The sequence below is a fragment of the Tiliqua scincoides genome, chromosome 4, assembly GCF_035046505.1.
Source record: "Tiliqua scincoides isolate rTilSci1 chromosome 4, rTilSci1.hap2, whole genome shotgun sequence".
Classification (NCBI taxonomy): domain Eukaryota; kingdom Metazoa; phylum Chordata; class Lepidosauria; order Squamata; family Scincidae; genus Tiliqua; species Tiliqua scincoides.
Window position 1 is genome coordinate 30,682,331 of NC_089824.1, and position 18,020 is coordinate 30,700,350.

Consider the following 18,020-nt stretch of genomic DNA (forward strand, 5'->3'; position numbering starts at 1 on the left):
GTTGGGATTGCAGCTGAAGGGCCCAGTCCGGTCCGGTTTTCCAGGTGCCGGTGCTGCTGTGCCTGTGGGGTATGCACTGCCTCCTGTGTTAGGGTAGCAATCACGGAGACCTCCTTAAGGTATGGGAACATTTGTGCCCTTACCTCTGGGCTGCACTGTGGCTGCACCAGTGCTGGGGAGTTGGATAGGATTGGGCCCTAAGTTGGCTGTCTGTCGCTGCAAGAATATAACAGGGCTGCTTGTAACTGCTCATTGGAGGGAGACAACCTCTTACATTATGCAAGGTAAAACAAAAATTAGAGAAAACTGATTATAAGGGTTGTTGGTTGGCAACCTTCAGTCTCGAAAGACTATGGTTTAAGCCTACAGCTCCCGGTATTCCCAGGCGGTCTCCCATCCAAGTACTAACCAGGCCTGACCCTGCTTAGCTTCCAAGATCAGATGAGATCAGGCATGTGCAGGGTAACAGTTGCTGCCATTATAAGGGTAGTGCAACACCTATCTATCCCCCCCTTTGATCTCTGGCTTGTCATTTAGAGGGAGAGCCCTGCCTTAAATAAATAAATAAATAAATAAATAAATAAATAAATAAATTTGGATGTATTTCGAATTTTGGAACCAGAGAACCTGGATGGCAGTGGCTATGGGGTTGGGGTGGATCTGAAAGATCCAGATTCAGCCCCATGCTTAGCCATCATGCTTCCTGGGTGACTTTGGCCAGTCATTATCTACAGTTTTGTTTTAGGGGACTAGGGAGAGAAAGCACCATGCATACTACCCTGAGTTCTTCAGAGTATAGTAAGTGGTATAGCTTTTGATAAATAAACAAGTGGCTCATTTGTTGACACTGATTGATTGGAGGGCAGCTTGTCTCACTCCTTTGGCCTGGGTTAGTATCAGTAACATCATATGTAGGAAGGGTGCATAGGATTACAACCTATGTCTTTATACTCTTAAATGCCATTTAAACTCATTCAAAGTGCTCCTAGATAGACCCCTCATTGGAAGCACTGCAGGTTACTCCATAACCATCAATGAAGATTTCTACATACGTGATAGGACATGCCATTGTCAGGTATTCCTGTGAAAGGCTTCATTTAATTTACAGTGGTTTTTAATAATAATGATGTTGATAATAATAATACTATTAGCAGCTTACTTACATGCTCACAATATGCTTGCACAACATTTCTTAGACCTTTACATGGATGCTCACGTTTCATAGGGTTTTCTAATTGCTCCACCTTAGTATTGCAAAACATATATGTTCCTGAGCTGAACTGCATTCAGGGGACAGTGACTGCTATTTTGTATACCACCATATTGCACTCTGGTGCACAGAAATGCACCTTGCAAGAAGATTAGGCCTTCATTTTCTATGGTTGCTAGCAAGCATCCAGCATTCTATTTGGGCTACATTTGTAAATTGTTTAGTCCCTCATTAGTCCAACCTTCATTGGCCCATGGTTGCCTGGCAGTGGCCGGTGACAATTCGCCCCATATGGGACTACGTTTGCAATTGAAAAGGCCTTTATTGGCCTATGGTTGCCTAAAATTAGCTGGCAAGCATTTGGTACCCTATATAGGGGTCCCTTAGCGGGTGAAATATGTCTTACTGGCCCATGTTTGCTGGGCAGTACCCAGCGAGCATTCAGCACCCTATAAGGGACAGAGTGGATAGGGAGATGCTCTTTACACTCTCACATAATACCAGAACCAGGGGACATCCACTAAAATTGAGTGTTGGGCGGGTTAGGACAGACAAAAGAAAATATTTCTTTACTCAGCGCGTGGTCAGTCTGTGGAACTCCTTGCCACAGGATGTGGTGCTGGCGTCTAGCCTAGACGCCTTTAAAAGGGGATTGGACGAGTTTCTGGAGGAAAAATCCATTATGGGGTACAAGCCATGATGTGTATGCGCAACCTCCTGATTTTAGGAATGGGTTAAGTCAGAATGCCAGATGTAGGGGAGAGCACCAGGACGAGGTCTCTTGTTATCTGGTGTGCTCCCTGGGGCATTTGGTGGGCCGCTGTGAGATACAGGAAGCTGGACTAGATGGGCCTATGGCCTGATCCAGTGGGGCTGTTCTTATGTTCTTATGTTCTTATGTTCTTATGTTTACAGGTAAGTAAGGTGAAACCTCGATATTCACTGATTTGGTATCCACTGATTTGATTCACCACTGATACTGAGGTCCACCTTTTTAAATGCCTTGTCTAGAAAAAGAAAAGAAAAAAAGTTTCAAAATCCAATTTTCTAGCTTGGTACTGTCAAATAATTATAGTTTCATTTCATTAGACTGCATTATTCACTTCATCTAGTGGCTGACTGCAGTATAGTGTCTATACCAAAGCATGCGGGGGCGACACTAGAGGAACAAGAAACCTGGAAGTGGATCTTTATAACTATTTTTCCACTGATTTTGTAGCCATTGATTTTAATCCACTAGGGGTTCCAGAACAGAAGGATAACGAGGCATGACCTGTAGGTCTTTACTGCTCCATAGTTGCCAGGCAGTAGCCAGCGAGCATTCATCACACTACACGGGAACTACGTTTGCAAGTGAAGAAAGCCTTTATGTGCCCATTGCGAGCATTCAGCACCCTATATAGGGCTACATTTGTAAGAGAAGCAGGGCTTTATTGGCCCATGTTTGCCTGGCAGTAGCTAGTGTGCATTCAACACCCTATATGGGGCAGTAACTGGTGGGCAATCAGCACCCTGTATGGGGCTAAGTTTGCGAGTGAAAGAGGCCTTTATTAGCCCATGGTTGTCTGGCAGTGGCCAGCAAGCACTCAGAACCCTGTATGAGGCTACATTTGTAAATGAAGTTTAGCCTCTGTTGGCCCTTGGCTGCCTGGCAAAAGCCTGCAAGCATTTAGCACCCTATATAGGACTATGTTTGCAAGTGAAGTAGGCCTTTATCAGCCAATGTTTACCTAGCAGTGGCTGAAGTAGGCCTTTATTGGCCAAGGTTTGCCTAGCAGTAACTGGTAGGCATACAGCACCCTCTCTGGGGCTACATTTGCAAGTAAAATAGGCTTTCAATGTGAGAGGCAGTGTCTGGCAAGCAGTCAGTGCCCTATATGGGCTACGTTTATAAATCGTTTACCTTTAGTGTTCTGGCCTTTATTGGCCCATGGAGGGTTCTTGGGCTGGCTTTGTCTCCAGGGTTAGCCCTGGAAGCCATAGGGGTATAGACCCTGCTCCACCAGTCCTCTCCTTCGTCACTCCATGGACCTCGTTTCAGTACAGGGGCTTATTTTGGCATGGCTTATTGCTCCCAGAGGCATACAGGCTGCATTCCCTTTGGACTGGGGCAGCATAAACATATTGAGATATCCTGAAGATGACCCATAGCACCTTATACACAAACCTAGAAGGTAATTTTATGCAATATTATGGACAGGAAACACAGTTGTGTACATTGATCCATGATTTCTTATTTTGTTATGCTGCCAGTTTAGGTTTGTCACCCGAGTCAATTCAGAGGATTGGCCGATGGCTTGTTGGCCTTCTGGGGCTATTTCCATAAGTATTACATGGTCAGTTCAGAGATCAGGTGATGGCATTTGTCAGCCTTCTGCAACCATGTCCGTAAGTATTCAATGGTCAGTTCAGAGGATCGAGTGATGGCATTTGTCGGCCTTCTGAGGTTTTGTCCGTAAGTATTGAATGGTGCTGGCCAGTGTGGCACTGCACACTGTGGTCTTGTTACGAGTGTGTGCGTTACCTTTTGTGGTTACGTTCGCACTGCATAATGGGTGCTAACCAATGTGGTCAGATGAACATTGCCCAGTGTGGGCTTGCATAAGAACATAAGAACAGCCCCACTGGATCAGGCCATAGGCCCATCTAGTCCAGCTTCCTGTATCTCACAGCAGCCCACCAAATGCCCCAGGGAGCACACCAGATAACAAGAGACCTCATCCTGGTGCCCTCCCTTGCATCTGTCATTCTGACATAACCCATTTCTAAAATCAGGAGGTTGCGCATACACATCATGGCTTGTACCCCATAATGGATTTTCCCTCCAGAAACTTGTCCAATCCCCTTTTAAAGGCGTCTAGGCTAGACGCCATCACCACATCCTGTGGCAAGGAGTTCCACAGACCGACCACACGCTGAGTAAAGAAATATTTTCTTTTGTCTGTCCTAACCCGCCCAACACTCAATTTTAGTGGATGTCCCCTGGTTCTGGTATTATGTGAGAGTGTAAAGAGCATCTCCCTATCCACTCTGTCCATCCCCTGCATAATTTTGTATGTCTCAATCATGTCCCCCCTCAGGCGTCTCTTTTCTAGGCTGAAGAGGCCCAAACGCCGTAGCCTTTCCTCATAAGGAAGGTGCCCCAGCCCTGTAATCAACTTAGTCGCTCTCTTTTGCACCTTTTCCATTTCCACTATGTCTTTTTTGAGATGCGGCGACCAGAACTGGACACAATACTCCAGGTGTGGCCTTACCATAGATTTGTACAACGGCATTATAATACTAGCCGTTTTGTTCTCAATACCCTTCCTAATGATCCCAAGCATAGAATTGGCCTTCTTCACTGCCGCCGCACATTGGGTCGACACTTTCATCGACCTGTCCACCACCACCCCAAGATCTCTCTCCTGATCTGTCACAGACAGCTCAGAACCCATCAGCCTATATCTAAAGTTTTGATTTTTTTGCCCCAATGTGCATGACTTTACACTTACTGACATTGAAGCGCATCTGCCATTTTGCTGCCCATTCTGCCAGTCTGGAGAGATCCTTCTGGAGCTCCTCACAATCACTTCTGGTCTTCACCACTCAGAAAAGTTTGGTGTCGTCTGCAAACTTAGCCACTTCACTGCTCAACCCTGTCTCCAGGTCATTTATGAAGAGGTTGAAAAGCACCGGTCCAGGACAGATCCTTGGGGCATACCGCTTTTCACCTCTCTCCATTGTGAAAATTGCCCATTGACACCCACTCTCTGCTTCCTGGCCTCCAACCAGTTCTCAATCCACGAGAGGACCTGTCCTCTAATTCCCTGACTGTGGAATTTTTTCAGTAGCCTTTGGTGAGGGACCGTGTCAAACGCCTTCTGAAAGTCCAGATATATAATGTCCACGGGTTCTCCCGCATCCACATGCCTGTTGACCTTTTCAAAGAATTCTATAAGGTTCGTGAGGCAAGACTTACCCTTACAGAAGCCATGCTGACTCTCCCTCAGCAAGGCCTGTTCGTCTATGTGTTTTGAGATCCTATCTTTGATGAAGCATTCCACCATCTTACCCGGTATGGATGTTAGGCTGACCGGCCTATAGTTTCTCGGGTTCCCCCTCTTTCCCTTTTTAAAGATCGGCGTGACATTTGCTATCCTCCAATCTTCTGGCACCATGGCCGTTTTGAGGGACAAGTTGCATACCTTAGTCAAGAGGTCTGCAACTTCATTCTTCAATTCCTTAATAACTCTTGGGTGGATGCCATCAGGGCCCGGTGACTTATTGATCTTTAATTTATCAATGAGGTCTGAAACATCTTCTCTTTTAACCTGTATCTGACTTAACTCCTCGGTCAGGAGGGGCCGTTCGGGCAGCGGTATCTGCCCGAGGTCTTCTGCCGTGAAGACAGATGCAAAGAACTCATTTAATTTCTCTGCCATCTCTAAGTCTCCTTTTATCTCCCCTTTCCCTCCCTCACCATCCAGAGGGCCAACCGCTTCTCTGGCGGGTCTCCTGCTTCTAACATATTTGAAGAAGCTTTTATTATTCCCCTTAATGTTGCTGGCCATGCGTTCCTCATAGTCTCACTTGGCCTCCAGTATCACCTTCTTACATTTCTTTTGCCACAGTTTATGTTCCTTTTTATTCTCCTCATTAGGGCAAGACTTCCATTTACGGAAGGAAGCTTCCTTGCCCTTCACAGCCTCTCTAACTTGGCTGGTTAGCCATGCGGGCACCCTCCTGGATTTAGTAAAGGTGCTGGTCAGTGTGGCCAGGTTAACACTGCCCAGTGTGGGCTTAAGTTGCCAGTGTGACTGGCTTTATTTCTCCCAGTGTGGGCTCCCAGTTGGCTAGTGGGCCTATTTATCCACTCAGAGTGGTCTTCCTGTTTACCACTAAGCACAGGTTCACAGTATTAGGCATTTAGTTAGATGGGTTTTGTAGAGGCCTGTGTTCATAGTGTTTGTATTTTCTTTGACAGGTTGCTGTTGATCATCCTCCTTAAGGGCCCTAATTGATTGCCATTCTGTTAATTTTGGGCTCAGTAGACTGCAGCGACCTCCACTTTCGGAATCCACCTTGGGCTTGGTGATGTGGCACAAGTGGACTGGATGGTCAAGAGGAGCATGTTCTGTGGCCAGCTTCTTTCACTGTTCCATGAGTTTTTGAATGCCAGGTTACCTCCTCAGGTCCTGGTCATAAACCAGGGGGAGAATGACCCTGGCCAGAGGACCTTGGGTCTTTGAGGCTTCAGGTCCATAAGGACATTGCCATTATCAGGAGTATCCAGGATAATTATCCTTTGGTCAGAAATATTCCCCCATAAGGTGTAGCAGTGGGGATGGGGTTCACCTATTCCCAGCTGTGATCAACATTTTTCTTAAAGCACTGCAGAAGGGTTTGTGGAGCCATTTGGCTTTGTATTGGGCGGTGGGGGTTAAGCGCTAGGCTAACCCCCCCGTGTGGCAGGTGACGTGCGGGCAGAGTAGCCAGGGTGATAGGGAATCCAGCACACATTCCGAGGTCAGCACAGTCGGGGGGTGATCCAGGTCTGCTCAGACGATACTTGTCGGGTTTGCTAGCTGGCAAGCCCCCAGGCTGGACTGGGCAGAGGACAACAGTTGGCATGGCCTCTGGGGTATCTGCTCTTCCAGCTGCCTCGACCCCTAGAGGTTGGTGTTGATAAGCTCTCTCGGGCGATGACTGAGGGAGTTTAGAGCCAGGATATGATGTCCATGTAGCCTGGGGGAGGTAGACGGCTAACGCTGTTTCCCCCAAATTAAGTAGCCCACACGTGTGGGGGGGGTGTTTTAGATTGTTTATGCCCTGCTGCAGATTTTCTGATTGTATTAATAAAGTGACCCTTTATCCAGAGCCCTTTACACTCTGAAAAGGAGTCTTGGGGAGCACAGCCAGCCTATGTGCATAGTCTTGGGGAACCCCAGAGTGCTAGTGCAAACCAGGCTGGGGCAGATAGTGGCCACTTACGTTGTCCTTCTGAAGCCACTGAAGGGGTCTCAGGGAGCCCCAGGGCTCCTAGAAGTACACTGAGAAACACTGATGTAATCAATACTTAATGTCTCAATCATGGTTCATAACAAAAGAGAATAAACATACATATCCAATATATATGAATATGATTCAAATGGACTGTGTTCTGGCAACATAGGGCGCAATCCTAACCCCTTATGTCAGTACTTTGCAGCACTGACATAAGGGCAATGCAGCTCTGACGTAAGGGAACAAACATTCCCTTACTTTGAGGAGGCCTCTGTGAGTGACACCCAACTGCAGGATGCAGCACACGTCCCATTGGTACCACTACGCCAGTGCTGGAAAGCACTGACATAGGGGGTTAGGATTGCATCCATAGAGTGCTCTATGACTGTTGCAAAAGCCCCAGGGAATCTGGTGGGCAAGATGGCAGTGGAGCCAGGTCAGAGCAAACATTAGAATTGATGCACACATGCAAAGAAAGGGAGGCAGAACACTGGGGCCTCACTTTGGGGCAGGCCCATCTACTATCTTGTCTATCCATGCCTCACACTTAGCAGCTGTTCTGAGCCCCTGAATTTCTGACTGGTCTTTTCCTTCCCTCCACTCTGCTATGGTACATACTTGGCATCTCAACGTTCTCTATCAGAATCCCACCTGATTGGCTTTGACAGTGCTGCTGTGATGATGCCTTAGAATCAAGCTCTTGACTGGTACTCATTCTATCAATGACTTTCTTCTTGAGCCTGATCCTTTTCTTGATAAGGCACTGCGATCTACAATTTTCATGCTGGGACGAATCAGTTATTATTACTGGTTACCTACATCCAAAGATTTGGCCAGCTGAATTCAACATATAAATCTATGCCTGAAATATTCACACACCCTCCACAGTGTCACAAAAATTCAGCTCACAATTTGGGTGCATTTCTCCCAGGAGACAATTTTAGGCATTTTATTCATTATAAATATTAGTGTTTTGTATTATCATCAAGATAGCGATATTAGAACTTACTTCAGTATCTGACTACATAATCCAACATTAATGTTAATGGAAGTTTTTGCCACCAAGTTCAGTGGGAAGTGAACTGCATGTGCCATTCTTCAGAGATAAGGTAAAATTGTTTCCTTCAATATGTGGAACTTGCCCATCAAAATGAAGCTCAAGTCTGGTAAACAGTAATGGTGTTAAGTGCAATTTCATTGAAGGAAATAGAATTTAGTGGAAACAAATTATGTAGTGAGAATCTGTGTGACCAGCACAAAACCAGGACATTGCATTCCCCCAATATATCTCTTTTATAGTTTTGGCTCAGCTAAAGTGTTTTCCAAGAGTATTTTCATCTTGGAAAATAATTTGGCTGAGCCAAAACTATAAAAGAGATATATGAAATCTAAGAAATATATAAAACCCATGATTTAGTGATTCAAACATGAGAGCCAGCATCAGAATACACATACCACAATAAACAGCAAGAGAGATTGCTGGTTCCTAACTGTTGACTCCATTGCAAACATCAGAGATGCACAGATTATGCATACATAAGAGACACATATATAGAGCCAATGACATGCATGCACAGGGCTGATGACATCAGAGACTACATCAGTTCCTACTAGGATCTACTTCTGTCTTTTTTTGATTGGCAGTAGCAGAATATTCTGTGAAACAAACAAAAAAATCTTGATGGTTGCTAAGCAATGGCAGGGAAAATGCTGCTTTGACTCATCTAAGGGCATAAGTGGCAGATCAGAGGTCCATCTAGGCCTCAGCATGATATCATATATCATGTGTCAGCATCATATAGCCCACTAGGCGCCTCTGGGAAGTGAAAACAGGGCTCAGAGGGCAATAGTCCTCTCTGCATTTGCTCTCCAGTAACTGGTATTCAGTTCTGTATTGCTGTTATGTATTGAGGTTGGGCAGGTTGTGTGCTGGGTGAGGGCCAGTACTCATCAGTGGACACACCTGGGCAAGCCAGCCCCTGAACCCCTGTACCTATGACAGTTGTACCACCAAGGCACAATCCTACCCTGTGCTGGAACAGGCAAGCCAAGAGGCTTGTGCTGTATCCAGTGCAGGATAGGGGCCCAAGGGGGCTCAGCCAGAGGCAAGGGGAAAGTTTTCCCCTTACCTCTGGGTAAGGCGCCTTTGCCCCTATGGGTCTCCGAAGAGAGCGGAGCAACTTCAAGCGGCTTCGAACTCCCTGGTAATAAGGTTTGAGATCCAGCATAAGTGATCTCAACTCAGGGCCAGTGATTCAAAAAAAGAGTCTGGACTCGAAATAGAGCCCAATCCTGGGCTTGACACGCTGGCTTACCGGTAGCATACATTGTTGTAAATGTGCCATAAGGCCATGCTAGCCCAGCACTGGCCTCCACCGCTCGGTGGTTGCACGGATCGCCGAGCCGCAGAGAGAAAAGTGGGGGAGGCGAGGAGGAGGAGTTATGGGGAGGGGGTGGTGGGCAGAGGGCAGGGAGAGGATGGGGAGGAGGCATGACAGGGAGGTGGGAGGTGGGGAGAGAGCAGGGGGAGGCGTGCCGGGGGAAAGGAGTGGGGAGGAGGGGGAGGCGGGACCGGTAGAGCTCTGCTGCAATGGATCCTGAGCGTTTGTGTGGGGCTCGCTGCCAGACACGAACGCTCTTCCCTCACCACCGACCTTTTGGTCAATGGTGAATCGAGTAGCCCTATTGTGGGGCTGTTCCCTTAATGGGGGGAAGAGAATGAAAGTCCCTGTCTCCTGAGGTGCTGCCCGCAGCTGCCCGAGGCATGCGCCATGGGAGCTCAGGATTGGGCTGCCCAGTCCCTATCTCAAGTTCCTAATATGTATGTGTTCTTGCTTACATTTTGCTGCTTCTGCATCACACTGAAAACCTTGTTGGCAATTTGGAAGCCAGCCTTCAGACTGCTGACAGCAGCAGACATGAAGGGAGGGAGGGAGGGAGGTTGGTTCCAGGAGGTGGGGGCTGGGGTCTGAAGGGAAGAGGTGGGCTAAAGGTTTTTGTTTCTTTTTGTTCTTTTGGGTGCATAAGGCTTGGGGAGGGACCAACAGGAGCTTCACCCAGACTCATCTCAGGAAAAATTTTGAGTCTTTCAAGTCACAACTCGAAATTTTCCATGAGTCGAATCACAGCAGGGATGCGTTATGTCTCACAAGTTGAGTTGAGTTGTGGGGTTGCAACTCAGGCTCAGTGCCTTGAGCACCTCCCTGACCACCTATAGAGTGTTCCTTGATCATCTCATTCAACTCAAAACAGGCCTTGTGGCATCCTGCTAGTTCTGATTCTCTTGACAGAACAAGAGAGAACCCCTCAACCCATGCACTCAAGCATTCCAGAATCAGAGCCACCAGAAGGTGCCACTGACACAGAGAACTGCAGGGGGGGGGGACCAGGCTGTTGTTGTCTCACACCCAGTAGAGTTTATTGCCAGTTTATGTTGCATGTAGGGAAAGCGACATTTTAAAAGTTACTGCAAGACAAATGGAAATAAAACTGCTGGCTGTGCTGCACTGTAATGAATTCTTAGCACTGCCAGAGTATTAAAGAATGCAGCTGGGATGTTTCTAGAATGAGAGGGTTGAAGGGGAGCCAAATTAGTGTCTTCCTGTGTGGCAAGGGTATTCTCTTAATTAAAAGTGTTTCGACGAAGGTACCCTGTTCCTCATGGAGGTGCTCTACAAAGCAAAATACTTTCTTGTCAGGCAATTTCGTATTCAGGGATGAGTGTACATAGCAGCACTCCGTGCGAAATAGAAATGATGTGGTCCCTGCATGAGGACAGTTCTACAAACAAAAAACAGGGAAGAAATAGAACGGGATCAGAACAGTCACCTATTCTCATCTCCTGCACTAAGGCCAAGATGTTCCATACAGATAACACCATTTTTTTCATTCATTCATGCCATTTATATCCAGGGCCAGCCAATCCATCAGGCCAACTGAAATGGTCACCTCAGGCAGGGAAATTGCCCATCTCTGTTCACCTACTTGCCTCCACTGCTCCATTCCCTGAATTGGAAAAGGAAGTGAGGGATAGACAGGAAGAGCAAATGTGAAGGAGAGGTAACGTGCTAGAACTAGAGCTAGAACATTGAAGAGGGGGAGGAGCAGAAGCTGGCACATAGTCGGATAAGGGAGGCAGCATTTGGCATGCCACCTCATTGATCAGCCCTACTTGTATTCCACTATTCTGTTCCTTGCAGCCCCAAATCAAAAATGTGCAACACAACTTGTGACTCTGCAGGTTTAACGCAGCCAGCATGTATGGTGGTCTACCAAGAGTTTGACAATCTTTCTCCTCTCATTTCATTGATTTCAGGGGCTATATTTCTGCTGTATGTATGATAGATTTCAATCAGACTTGAATAATTATTGATGCATATCTCCTACACAGAAACAAACACGCAGACACACACATATATTCAGATTTACATTTAAAATGGTTTTGGCAGTCTCCTCAAAACACCATAGGTTTATCAAGCCCCTGATATGCTGCATTGTGCTTAATGGGCTATGAGCTGCACCTTGGAGTGATGCCAGATGCCATTATGATTTGGTTTAGAATATGCATTTGGCATGCTCATAGAACACACCAATATTCTGGGAGGAGGAGGAGCCAACAGTGAACGAACAGACATGTCCCCAGGAGCTCCTGGGAGACAGTTTGTTTTCCCCCAAATACTGCAGGTCTGAAGAGGACCTGAAGATCTTTGTTAGAAGATCCTCATTGGTGCAGGTATCTGGGAAATTAAAAGCCTGACCTGGGGGGGGGGCTTTCTTCTCAGAGAAATCTAACCATTTGTGACAGTATTGGGGGAGGTGCAGTAATCTGCAATCAAGCTGCTAGCTCCATGCTGAGATGCCATATGGAGGAAGAAAAAAAAGTGTGAAGTGTAAAGTTTAAGCTGGAAATTTAAGATAAGTAAGTGTTAATATTGTCCCCGGCTCTGACTGACTGATTTGGTTAAAAGCCCTGGATATATTGGAGGTGTTAATGAGAGACTTTTAAAGGAGGTTGAAAGTGCTCTTTTTCTCTGTTGTGGAATAAATTGGTGGTGGATTATAATTACAACAATGACTTGGGTGTGAACTAAAATCCAGAATTATTCTTGGACATAATTGGATATAAATACAATGCTCATTAAATTTGAAAGAGCTTTGTTTTCTCTGCACCAGAGATGGTGAGACTGTTTTCTTGTGTTTTGTTTCTCTCTCCTTTAACCGCACTGGACTGTTATCTGCAAGAGATATGTAAGGAATGTGGATGGCAGAGTAGTAATGATGTGGTGGAAGTAAGGAGAATAATACACTGTGGACATCTAGTGGACTAGAGAGAAATTGCAAAATGGATTCTGTTCCAGAAATGTGGATACAGAAAATCTTGATTAATACGGAGAGATTGCTTGTTATGGAGCGACAACAGCTGAGTTGGTCCTTGCAGATTCAAGCCAGTCTGGAGACTCTTTCCCAACAGATAGATGTGTGTAAGGAACAATTGGAAGATGTGAAGAAACAAGCAGAAGATAAACAAGGGAGTGAAAAAGCGGACAAGGAGCAAAACCAACAGGATGATCAACAGGACGAAGAAGAGGCGCTGATGGAGATTAAGAAAGATAAGATGGACAGAGTAACAGGAATGCACAAAACACAAAATTTGTTGGAACAAGAAGGAGAAAATATATCCCAGTTAACTGGAAGAATGAACACACCCTATATAAGAAAGTGTGGATCTATCAGATTCTGTTATAGAGATAAATTATTAAAGATATTACAGTAGAAAAAATGGAAAGTAAGAAAGAAAAAGAATCCTGAGGGGTGATCTGTGAGTTAAAGAAAATTGGAGGATTTATTCAGCTAATAACAATGGCCCAAATTTATTTGAAGAAAAAAAAAAAGAATACGTATGAAATTGATAAATATGAATTAGAATGTATTAAAAAAATATAGCTGGAAATGTAAACGTGTGGAAGAATTGTTTTATATGTGGTTATTATGTCAAAGAAAAAGAAAAGTGTAATTAGATAGGAGAATTAGATTGGAGTTGAAATAGCTGAGGTGATAATTTTGGTAATTAGATTATTTTGTTTTAATATTAATGAGCAATTGAAGTTAGTTTACACTTGGTAGAAAGTGAATATTTAGAAAATATAGTATAGGGCATTAGGGAAAATTTATTGTATATTATATAAATAAATCGATAAATCAATAAGAGGTAGAAATAGATAAGTAAGTAGATTAGGAGATATAGTATGATTAATTAGTAATCATTATAAAGTAGCCGCCCTGGATCCCTTTTGGGGAGAAGGGCAGGCTATAAATAAAGTTTATTATTATTTATTATTAGTAGTAATGGTATATGGTATTTAGCACTCCTAAATGTATGTTATATGTTTGTGTGTGTTAATAAAATAAAGCATAAGGGCAATGCAGCTCTGAGGAAAGGGAACAAACATTCCCTTACTTTGAGGAGGACTTCGTGAGTGACACCCAACTGCAGGATGCAGCACATGTCCCATTGGCACCGCTATGCCAGTGCTGGAAGGCACTGACATAAGGGGTTAGTCATGTTGCATTGGCAGTGCAAAGAGCAAAACCACATATAGATCAGCAGAAGACTTGTGAAGAAGACTTGTACCTTAACAATATTCTGCAAGCAGCTATGGCATCAAGACCGCCCAGCAGTAAGCCATGCCATGGGATTTGAAGAATGATTAATGGCATCCTAGCCAGAATTACCCCAGGCACAAACATTTGATTAACCACACATGAAACATGGTAGTGCAATAAAAGGAGATCCGCACCACTTTCCAATCCAATTAATATGTATTGCGGTCTAAACTAGTTAAATTCCATTTTGATCGGCATGGGACCAAACTGGATTGCACCCAAGTTCTAGTAATTATGTATAAATCAGAGCCAACTTACTCTTTGGTGTTTTGTTTTGAACATAGAGATTAGACAAGCGCTGCACAACATCAGCTAAAGCAGAATTTAATATAAGCTGATGATCATCATTGTATTTTTTTATATTAAATATTTTATTTTTTTATTACAGATACAGGTGAGGAAAATGGGTTAGACTGGGCAGGTACTACACAGGTTGCACATAAGGATATGGCCTTAGATTACAACATGCATTATTCAAAAAAAAAAAAAAAAAAGCAATCAAACGACTGAAAAAAGACACAATAATCTTCAATACAAAAGCTATCGTATTTGCCATTATAAAAATTTAAATTTATCTAAACACTCGATATGTTTAACTAAAATTATCTAACCAATCATAAAAAATTATCTTCCAATATTTTCTTACTCTACCTAAATCTCTCTCTTTCATTCTTTCTGTTAAAACTCCCATTTCTGCTATTTCATAAATTTTGTCTATTACATTTTCTCTAGTTGACACGTCTGTAAATTTCCAATTTTGCGCAAACACTATTCTTGCCGCTGTAACAATATGTACAATAAGGTATTTTCTATATTGGTCTTTAATTGCTGATGTCTTGATGATCGTCATTGTAAAGGGATTAGAATCCTAGGGACAGAGACAGAAAACAAATGAGCCCTATTCTTGAAAAGGCCTCCCCATGCTCAGGAAATGCAGGAGCGGATGGCTGACCCCACTCACTCTCCACACCGAGGTTCCCTCTGACCAATCAGGTTTGCAAATGGCCCAGAGCAACTCTCTCCATTCAGATCTACTACATGTGACTGTCAAGGGATGGCCAGCAGGTGCATCAGGAGGCGGGCAAGCAGGCATGGACCCACTCACCCTCCCTGCAGGTACTGAACAGGGGTGAGGACCTCATGAGAACTGGGCTACCATACTATGGCTACTTCACAGATCTCAGGGAAGACTGTACAGTAGAGTAATTTTTTCCCCCATTCTCCCTGCCACCACTTTCATTCCCTTCCTTTGTGGCATGTTTTCAGATTGTGAGTCCTTCGGGGCAGGGACCTGTCTTCTCTTCTGTTGTAAAGCGCCATTCACCTTTATGGTACTGAATAAGGGAGACCTAGCCTTGGTCGTTACCTTTCAGCTAAACTAAAGAAAGCCATTAGACATTAAAATGATAGTTTTACAATCTGCTAGCATGTGATTCGTACCTACAACATGGAATGCACAGGTTTGTGGAGGGGTTGCCACCTACTACCCAACAAAATGGTCTTTGCAGACCAAATAGTGGGTTTTTTTCCATGCCAGGAAAAGCTCTTAAGAGATGTATTCCTTACCCTGTCCCATTTCCACAGCAGTGGTGGCCTTTCTGTGGATGCAGGGCAAGAAAGAGACAGAGAAAATCTTTTTTGCAGACATGAAATGGAGCAACACACTTCCCCACATCTAATGTCTGTTTTTCATATCTGTATCAGCAACAAGGCTGCTCCTGGCAGGGTTCTCTGACGAAAAACAGATACATGATTACATAGCCAAACTTCCGAAGTCAGTGACTAATGGATTATTGAAGAATGAATACTCTTAGAAAATTCATTTTAAAAAACATTATTAGCAGCTTTAATTGGTGTATCTCAGTTTCTTTTGCACTTTGTGCTTCTTTTATGTCCCAATCCTATCCCCGCCCCTGCTGGCATAACTATTGTTGTGCTGGCAGGGGATGCATTACGGCTGTCATAAAGCAGCCTTCACCGGTGAGCACAGTGGGCCCTCTGGCTGGGAGACTGCAGTGGCCTCTTGTGCACCAGCAGACCCACTGATACCTGCCAGAGCAGGTAAGCCTGCACAGGGGATTGGTGGAAGGTGGAGAGGGGTTGAAAAAGGCGGGTGGGAGATGACAGGTCAGGGAGGAGGGCAGGTCAGGCCTGGGGGTGGGATTGGCATCTGCAGTGCATGCCAAATCCCAAGCCCCTTCCTGGGCCAGATCTACCTTCACAGAGCAAAATGAACTTGTGCCAGTGATTGAGCTGGTGCAGGTCCAAGTTGCCCCATAACAGCTGCTGTGCTTACCCCGGGACAAGGGAACAAATATCCCAGTACTCCAAGGAGATCTCCAGCAACTGAAAATACCCTGCAGAATGTAGTAGGAGCCATGCTGGTGCTGCTGCATTGCTGCATGGCGATTTTGGTAAGATTAGGTTAGTAACTCTGGCAGAATTCAGCCTGCTGTAACTGCAGATCTGTCCCATCCATGAGGCCAAGTAAGCAGTTGGTCTCAGGCAGCAGATGGGTGGGCGGTTGCCCATCTTGGTCCTCCTACTTGGCTGCAATGCTCCTCCCTTTCCTTCCACTCCCTGGATGAGGGGCACAGAGGGGGGGAAATGTGAAGGGGGGGGAGAGTGCTGAGCTGGAACACTGGAGAGTGGAAGGAGCAGAGGTTGGTACATCATTGGGTAAGTGTAGCAGTGGGACACCTCAGGCATCAGGAGGTCTACAAAGGCTGTAGTCATTTTTGTTGCTGTTTTACATATGCATTCAGCTGAAAAAAGACACCCATGAAAGTAGGTCAAGGGCTGTAGGATACTTTGGGAAGTCAGGCCACAGGAATACCATATCTTGCTTTAATGATGATGGCTGCCAAATTAAACACACTTATTAGCCAGTGAAGCGCAATAAGGAAGACTGACTTCTAAGTAAATTTGCACAGATTCAGGGTGCACAAAACTAAGACCAGTGTGGGAAAATCCGGACAAAAATACTGTAATTTTTCTTTCAAAGTGTAAGCCACTTTGATTATTCTTTCCAATAGAAAAGAGTATAAATATAAAAGGAACTAAATTAAAACAAGTGATCTTATGTTCAACAGGGCTTACTCTCAAGTAAGTGTGCATAGACTTGTAACCTAAGGGTATCAAATGCGATTTATGAATACATTAAATGTTTGTGATGAAATGTTTTATGGAGGCAAGATTAATGCAAAAGCTGTGGCTTGAGGGAATTGGATACCTGCCTGATCTGTGCCAAATTGCCACGCCATTTGATCTTCCATTCAGAAACAACTACACATAAGCTCTGTGATGGGTAATTTTCTTCTTATAAATCAGCAATTTTGACTGGGGCCTCAGCAGTGGGGGGCGGCACACAAGTTCCCCCCCACACCAGTTCCTTAAATGAAATTGACATTAAAGTCCTAAACACCCTGAGATCTGGATATCTGGAAGGATCACCACCAATTCCTATGCTTTCCTTGTAAAATCTTTATTTTTATTTTCCAAAAACGAAAATAAACTAACACACCTTGTAAAATCTTAATAGCTCTGCCACTGTCAAAATCCAACAAGCACTGGGTTGTGAGATGAGGAGGAGAATGAGTAGTAGTAGTAGTAGTAGTAGTAGTAGTAGTAGTAGTTGTAGTTGTTGTTGTTGTTTTGCAGTACTTACTGCACTGCCCCTTCTGTAGCTATGCTGCTGCTCCAGTATAACAGGTATTATGGCGCTGTCATTCTTAAGGATGCAAAACATCCCACAGAAAATAATTGACCTTTCATTGTTGTTCATGATCTTTTTCTCAGCCATTGTTTCCCTTTCTGGTTTTCTGACTGAGGAGAGGACATTGCCTGGACCCATTTTTCAGCCCTGCTTCTATGAGATGATGCAAATAGCAATGTCTTTCAAAGACTAAAAATTAAACAACACAAACACATCCTCATCATGTGCATCAATGGACATGAACACCTGAACACCTGGCTTTGAGAAGAATTGGAGAATCAAGAGCCTCTCCTCCCTTTTTTAACAGAAAAAGCCTAATGTGCTAATACACACTAATCCATTTTAAGTCATGCTGTGTGCTATATACACAAGCATCTGGCTTTTTTAAAAAAAATTCAGAAATCCCGAGAACATTCCTGTGTCTTTCAAATGCCCCTGTACGTAACC

The 18,020-nt window shown here is 44.6% G+C and overlaps 1 pseudogene; it reads right to left on the reverse strand.

The window, feature by feature from the left end:
* Window positions 1–360: 360 nt before the first annotated feature.
* LOC136649901 (5S ribosomal RNA) lies at window positions 361–477 on the reverse strand (annotated as a pseudogene).
* Between the last annotated feature and the right edge of the window lie 17,543 nt (window positions 478–18,020).